The sequence below is a fragment of the Centrocercus urophasianus genome, unplaced genomic scaffold (assembly GCF_019232065.1).
Source record: "Centrocercus urophasianus isolate 14NV4802_14NV808 unplaced genomic scaffold, USGS_Curo_1.0 seq_27, whole genome shotgun sequence".
Classification (NCBI taxonomy): domain Eukaryota; kingdom Metazoa; phylum Chordata; class Aves; order Galliformes; family Phasianidae; genus Centrocercus; species Centrocercus urophasianus.
The window spans coordinates 10,447,998-10,456,733 of NW_024884833.1; positions in this window are offsets into that span (position 1 = coordinate 10,447,998).

Here is an 8,736-nt window from a genome sequence, read left to right on the forward strand (position 1 = left end):
AAAAAAATAAATAAATACAAAGAACAGTGGGAAGGCATGGAAAATGGACTAGAGTGGCAGAGAAATTATAGCTATACACACTACTTGATCCTTCTAAATCAAACGTATCACTCCAGTGAGAAAGCAAATATAGTTAATGTAGTGATTGTCTTCCCCTGCTCTACCCTTGTGAGATGCAACTGGATTAATGTGTGCTCCCAGCACAAGAGAGATGTGGTGCTGTTGCAGTGGGTCCAAAGGAGGTTTTAAGGGTTTTGAGGACTGGGGCACCTCTCCTACAAAGAAAGGCTGAAGGAGATGGGCTTATTTAACCTGGAGAAGAGAAGCTTTGTGGCAAACATGGAATTGTAGAATCACAGAATCATGGAAGATTTGGGTTGGAAGGCATATTTAAGATCACCTAGTTCCAACCCCCTACTACAGGCAGGGATACCTCCCACTAGACCAGATTGTTCAAAGTCCCAATTCCCCTCCAGCCTGGGCTTTGAATGCCTTCAGGTTGGGGGGGCATACATATCCTCTCTGGGCAACTTATTCCAGTGTCTCACCACCCTGAAAGTAAAGAATTTCTTTCTAATTTCTAGTCTAAATCTACCCCCTTCCAGTTTAAAGTAATTTCCCCTTGTCCTGTCACCATCATGCTCTTATAAAGTCCCTTTCCAGCTTTCCTGTAGGCCCTATTCAGATACTGGTAGGACACTATAAGGTCCTTTGGGGACTTCTCCCTGTTTAACAGGTGCAGATCTGTCAAATTTCTGAGTTAGCTGAAAACTTGATCATTTCATTATGAAGGTAATTGTATTTCCCCAAATTCTGGTAAACTCATAAACTACAACCAAGATTCAACATGAGAGATTGATGGTGAGGAGCTGGCCAGAAAGCCATTATTTAACCAAAAATAAAATATCACTCGTACTTTATGATTCTTCACCTACTAACCAGTGGGATGCATGTATTGAAGAAACACCTGGTACTTGACTCCAAATGAAGATTCATGAATCACGCTATTTTAAATCTTTTTAACAAGAATATTTTGTGACAATGATTGCCGAAATTATTTGATGCTATTCCATAGCATTTATAACATCTGTTCCATGACTAGAGGCAAATGCTTCAGGTCAGCCACCTTACTCTGGATGATTTAAGGTGCAGTCTTCTTTTTAAATGATCCAGGTAATTCTCTACCTTAACATCTGACTTTGAAGAGTTTTATTCTCCTTTAATTTATTCCATATCATTTGTGACTAGGACAAAACATGGTAACTGTTAAAAACCTTTGGGAAGCATTATATGGTGTAGCCTTAGTACTGGCTTCAGCAGTTTTTTAAGTTTCTTAAAACCACAAGCAAAGAAATAGAATTATCTTTAATAGCAGTTAGATTAAATATGACTGCATAATTTGGATTTATTTTTTATATAATTTGTTCAGGTTTCATTGCTCTTTAGCTCCATTGATTTGTTGCTGATTTAAACTAACAAAAGTGATAAAACAAATTTTTAATGGATCACTAAATGTTGGAGTTGTTGATTTCAATGGGAAACTTAAGGAAAAATTCTTTCTCAGGTTGATGTGTTGCTAGACTCTAGACTTTAATTCTACTTTGCTAAGTTTTTTGTTGTAAACTTGTTAAAACAAACAAGTAGAAAGAACAGTAAATGTGTAAGGAATCAGTATAAATATTCTTTGATTAAATCCAAATCACATAAAAAAGACAAGATTTAGTGTGGAGCATTTAATAAATTTCTTGAGTTTTAAGTTCTCTAATACCTTATTTCTTTTTATCCTTTTAAAAAAATGTCCCATTTTTAAAATTTTCATTTAAAAAACAAGCATCCTGAAAAAAGATGTAGTAAATGCCTTTCCTTCAAACAGGATTTCCTAAAATATCCCACAAAATGCCTTAGCTATATTGTAATTAATTTGTCTACCAAGTATAGAGAACTACTGCAATATCTCACTCAGCTTCTAGTAGCTTTTGGCATATGTTGGCATTTTAAGGGCAATCACTGTAGAAATAGTTAGCAGAACATTTAAAATGTGTGTAAGGAATTTAGGAGCTTTCCTCTATGTTTAATAATATTAAGCATTTATACAGTTATTTCTTGTTACTTTTGATTACATGACTTCTGAAATGAGAAAGAAACTAGACTTATGTTCAGTCCTTAACTCCCCTCTCCACTGTAAATGAAGTCTGAGATTAATAAATAATCAGATCCACATAAGAATTCAAAGTTGCCGTAGATTTAATTGGAAAACATTTTTGTATTTTCTGGTGAGGTGAAGAAAAACATTTTATTTTTGGCCCTTTTTATTGTCTTACTATTCTGACCTTTTGGCTGGCAATATCTTTTGATTAAAGTCAAGGGATTGTTGATACATTTATGTGGGAACAATCCAAGTGCTGATATGAGTGGTTCCAAAATATTTTATTTTTAAACTGTTCATGTTGGAAGGGAAAAAAAGATCTATCGTTTTATAATAAACATACATGATGTGTACAAGTTTCTCCCTGAAAATATTAGCAATTCACTTTTCTGATTGTTTTTTTCCAAAAGATCCAGGGAATTACTGAATTGCTCAAGTATGTGAGGCATTCATATCTTGTTATGCACTTCTAAATGGATTTAATATTCCTTTGTCTAATTTAAAAAGAATGAAGATTCACAATTAGTGGTGCTGTATGAGAATGGAGGTTTACTATAAAAACAGAAACATAAAAACAAGACTAAGGATTTTATTCCCCAAAGCATTAAGTAAGAAAGATCAGAAAGATATGAAATATCATAAAAACTTTATTTATTTAACTCTGCACAACTCAATAAAAACCCAGAACCAATAGAGCAAAGTACTGAGACAAAAGTTACTGAATTCAACTCTTAGATCAGTAAGTATCAGGACAGAAAAGGTTCTCTACAAACAAGCAAACAAACGGGTATGGAATTTGCAGACAGAAATTATTTCAGGTGTCAATGGATCAACAGGCTCGAAAACTTTACATTTACTTTTGATTTTATGTAGTTTCACTAATCATTTATTGATTATGATGATCAACCTTTTTTTTTTTTTTTTTCTTTTTTTTCTTTTTTTTCTTCTGAGGAAGTGTAGGAGTTCAGTCTGTACTTTATCTTAGTACACAAAAACTGAATAGAGTCTTGTACGGAAGAGTGTATAGCTAAACCTGTATTAGATGGTCTTCTTTCAAAAGAAGGTTTATACCCTGCTTATACATCAAGTTTCCAGGAAAAAAAAAAAAAAAGAACTTAAAAATGGCTTTTTGAAAGCTTGAAAATTACTTTTTTATATCTTATTCATTTCCCATGTTGCCCCATCCTAACACAATGGACATGAGAATTAAGAATTTGGTGTTGTAGTTAGACCCAGTACAAGTAAATGAATGATGGAATACTGGTGAGGTGAGAAAGGTGAGAGGGTGGGAAATCTAGGGATCTATGAAAATCTCTTGTGAATTTGCCTACAGGACCAGTCAAAGATCTTTTTATAGTAGCTTGGATGATGCGAGCTACCTTGACTGTAGCAGCTGGGGATTCTGCCTTGTAAAAAGTGGTTTTTCGTTAAAAATGACTCATATTAAAATCCATTTACTGAATGCATACAACCATATTACTATTATATCACTATTTTTTGAAAACTTGCTCTCTTTGGCTGTTAACATCATTATAGGAAACAAAAAAACGGAGTGCCTTTTTTTTTTTTTTTTTTTTAATGTATAGAGTTACATTTAAAATGTGAGAGAGAAATGCCTATAGGGAAGGAGATACTTTTTGCTTAAGACTAGAAATGGTTTAAATATGAATAGGAAAATATGTCAGGAAACCTAAAGGCATGAAATGTATTTTACAGAATCTTACCAGAAAAAGACTGAGAGCAACTGAGACCACAGGAAAGTTCAAAAATAGAGAAAAAAGGGATACATAGATGATTTTTAATTAAACTCATCTATTTTCAGATTCATTTATCTTGCTCACTGCAGAACACAAAAAGAGAATGTCCTAGCAGGAACTATTTTCTACATTTTTTCCTCTGCCCAAAGACTTCCCAATTTATTCTATTTCGTAGTTTTATGATCCTGCCCTGAATTAGATCATACGGTGGGTTTAGATTTTAGACTTACACATAATGATGTATCTATTCGTATCTATTTGTAAGAGATGTTACAAAATACATAATTACACTCTGTTAGAAAACAACATGCTTTGGAATAAGTATTTTAAGTAAAACAGCACACACTGTGTGTTGCTTAAACTACTTATTATAGTCTGGAAGAGGTTGTAAAGTTTCTTTGTATATGACTGATTTATAAGTATATATTTTGGTACAAATGATTCTAGTGATTCCATAATCCTTAAGTAGGTTTTTCAACTTGAAATGCACCAACTTTGCTAGAAATTCATGTATTTGGACGTGAGGTTACTCTAACTAATGGGCTGGTAACAGTATATATTTAAAGCCTTCACTCAACTCCGTGTGTACTTAAACATACAGAGAGACAATTTTGTCGAAGCCTCTCACTTCTACTAAACATTACCTGGGTGCCAGCAAAGCCATAGCTTATAAGAGGTTCCATTCGCAAGGCATGTGGAGGGTGCTTTTCAGTGTTTTTCAGTAGGTGGAATAAACAGGACAGCAAGACTGGTGATGTGCTCAAATCAGTTCTAAACGAAAGTCTGTCTAAGCAGTTAGGAGAAATATCTTTCTAAAGAAGCCCCATTTTGTTTTTGATTTTATTTTCATCAAGTTCAGGCAAGCACACAGTTTGCACCCTATTATGAACAAGATTCAACAAATGAGAGCATAAAATTCATCCTAAGATAAGATTGTTAAAATCATTTAAGATTTTTGCCCAGACCGGAAAAGTTTTATGCATTTTTAAAAGCCAATATCTGCTACAGAAAAACAAACAAACAAACAACAACAAAAAAGTGCAGTAAGTAAAGGAGTGAGATCTAGAACTCACAAAATGTGGATTCACAAAAAGAGATAGGAAGTAGCAATGCATGCTTGTTCTTTTCAGTAGATCTGTTTATGCACCAGGGGTCTCTGGTGATGAAAGTGGTGTCTGACTATATGTCTGAAATGTCATTATTTATATTACTCAGCCTGCTGAATATAAATAGAGAGGAAGAAGTTTACAGACCAGCAGAATTTCAGTGGTGGTGGTTGGAGTGTTATACGGTTGACTCTATTAATGGGGTACGCAATAACTGAAATAAGCAATGATACCACTAACAGAATCACAGAATCAAAAAATGGCACAGGTTGAAAGGGACCTCAAGAATCATGAATCTCCAACCCACCTCCACCACAGGCAAGGCCACCAACCTCCATATCTAATACTAGACAAGGCTGCCCAGGACCCCATCCAACCTGGCCTTGAACACCTCCAGGGACGGGGCATCCACAGCTTCTCTGGGCAGCCTGTTCCAGCACCTCACCACTCTCATAGTAAAAAACTTCTCCCTGATATCCAACCTGAATCTTCCCTCCTTCAACTTAAAACCATTTCCCCTTGTCTTGCTGTTATCTTCCATTTCAAAGAGTTAACCCCTCCTGTTCAAAGGCTCCCTTTAGAAACTGGAAGGCTGCAATTAGGTTGCCCCGCAGCCTTCTATCAGAGAGGATGTTTTATCATCAAACACTTCTGGAGCATGGAACATTTACTAAGATGCTAACATATGGAAATACAAACCCTAGCTTACTTTTGCTTTGCTGTAGTGTGTGTAACTTTCTGGCTGATGATGGATCAAAAGCCACTGGTCTAAACAGTTTCTTACTGTGAGCTTGAGTACTTAATGGTGATGCAGTTGTACAATGTGCGGAGAAACATAGATTTATTTTCTGTTGGGCAAGAGAAAGGCAACTGCGTGATCTCTACCAGCCATAGATAGAATCACTCATCTTCAGAAGTACCAGAACTTCCCACTGCAAATATCAAACTGTAGATCTCAAAAACATGGAGTGTTTTGGAACCTTCCAACCATAACAGCTCCTCTGACTGAAAATAAAGCAGAAAAAGGTGTAGCGTATCTCAGGCTCCAAATGCATTTCTTGTCTGTCTGCCAGTCTGATCCTGAGTCAGCTAACAAACTGCCGCCTTGATCCAGTGCAGCTGTCTAATTACAATTCTGTTATTATTAATTACTGAGTAGAAAATCATTTGTAATTAGCTCAGCCTAAATCATAGTTTAAACAGCCAAAAATTACGTTACAAACTAAAGTGTAATTAAAGCACTACACTAAAGTGTTTATTTAAACCCAGTTTACTTATTGCACATTTTTCAATCAAGTTCTCAGGCTCATACATAGATGTAATTAGTCTCCAGTACTGACAGCATACTGCATTTATTCATTAAGCATCAATATTGCTGAACAAATGTAAATAAAATTTAGACAGGAATTCTTTAAAGGGACAGTCATAGAAACATCTGGGCAAGATAATGAGTCTAGGAATGATGTGAATGTTAATGAGCACTCAGTGCTCTTCTGGTATCCAGAGCATTTCCGAAGAACATGCTTCAAACTCCTACTATCTGCTCTGTGGTTTGAAAGCACTAGTCATCCTGCTTCTTCAGGAGTGAAATCCCATACTTAGACTGCTTCTGTGAAGCTATACACTCAGTATTCAGGCAGATTATCATGAAGAATAAGATAGAGTTCTTCATACATTTGGAAGAAGAACAGTACAGAGTACAACTGACCAGAGGATCTTAAGATTACAGAACATACAGAAAGATAATTTAAACAAATTTTGTTTCTTGCAGTTTTTGTGTTGTAGGATGAAAATAAGATAGTGCTTTTCGAGTGTCAGCGTAATTTCAGTAACATGATATCAGCTATACTTTACATGGCATAGCTATGTGAGGGATGCCATTCAGAGGGACCTTAAGAGACTTGAAAGGTGGGTCTGGGTAAACTTAATGAGGTTCAACACAGCAAAGTGCAAGGTTTTGCACTTGAGCTGGAAGAATCCCAGGCGTATATATAGACCGGGAGGAGTAATCCTTGAGAATAGCCCTGCAGGGAAGAACGTGGGGTTGATGCAAAACTGAACATGAGCCAGAAGTGTGTTCTTTCAGCTCAGAAAGAAAATGGTATCCTGGGCTCAGTCAGAAGAGGTGTGGCCAGAAGGGACAGGGAAGTGATTGTCTCTCTCTACTCTGCCCTCCTTAGGCCCCATCTAGACTACAGTGTCCAGGTCTGGGGTCTCCAGTACAAGAAAGACAGGGTGCTGTTGGAGAGGATTCAGGGGAGGACTACAGAAATGATCAGGGGCTGAAGCACCTCCCCTCTGAAGACAAGCTGAAGAAGCTGTCCTTGTTCAACATAGAGAAGAGAAGGCTGTGAGGTGACCAAATTGCAGCCTTCCAGTACCTAAAGAGAGTCTACAAAAAGAAAGGGAGTCAACCCCAACAAGGGTACATAATGGCAGGACAAGAGAAAATGGTTTTAAGTTGAAGGAGAGAAGATTTAGATTGGATATCAGTGGGAAATTCTTTACCAAGAAACTGGTAAGGTGCCGGAACAGGCTACCCAGAGAGGTTGTGGATGCCTCATCCCTGGAGGTGTTCAAGGCCAGGTTGGATGGGGTCCTGGGCAGCCTTGTCTAATATTAGATATGGAGATTGGCAGCCCTGCTGTGAGAATCCTTTGGTTTTTTTTTAGCTCAAAGCTTGCTTCCTGAGGTTTTTCTTGTGATAAGACTCTGGGTGACTTGTCAAGGAGGCAACTGATGGGTGCTAACTGTGTGACAATCGATATTGCTTTGGGAACATTTGAAAGCCCCTTCCCCCAGAGCTGCTTGCTCTGTAGAAGAGCAGATGAGAGTGCTCAGGACTGTTTACTGGCGGAAGATCTGGCCTGTGACTAAACAGCTCCAGCTAGGTGTGGGAAAATTGGGGAACGATACCATCGTGTTCTGTGAAAAACAGGATGCAGATGGGCATCCCTGCTCCCTCTTATCTGCTGGCAAGGCCCAGAAGATGGGAACAAAGGAGTTTCTGCTGAGATCCCAGAGCCAGAAGCTGCCACTCAAAGGAGAGCTGACTCAACCACTTTGGATTTGAGCTGTCACTCCAAAGACAGCTGACTCGACCACTCTGAAAGCATTGAAAAGGGGCCATCATCGCCATGGTCGTAGTCTTCCTTCATCTTCAATAGAACAACAATGCCCGACGACCCACCACTACTGAGGATCAAATACTGAACTACGAACCTCGCTGGATCCATGGTGGTGTCTATCTCCCTCTTGCTTCCTATAAAGACTCCTTGCCTCTTCTTTCCTATCTTTTCTATCTCCCTCCTTCCCTTCCCCATTACCCTAATTCATAATAGTGTCTGTCCTCCCCTTCCCCATTTCCCTGATTAAGATTTGTAATAAACTGGTCGGACCAACATTTGAACCGTTGCTTCTTAATCTCTCGCCGGGTATATAGATAATAAAAGAACCTCCTCTCCCTCCTATAAATTGGAGCGAGACACCTGCCTGCGGCAGAGGGGCTGGAGTTTGATGATCCTTGAGGTCCTCTTGAACCCAAAACATTCTGTGATTCTATGACTCTATGAGTCTAACTCAAAAAACACCACTTCTTTTGCGCTCAAAGTAGGTGCCTCTCTTAGGGTAAAAAACTGGGGAAATGGCAGGAGGTCTTTGTGGATGAGTGAGGAACTCATGGATAAAATAAATGAGAAGAAGAATGTCCATGAAACATGGAAATAGG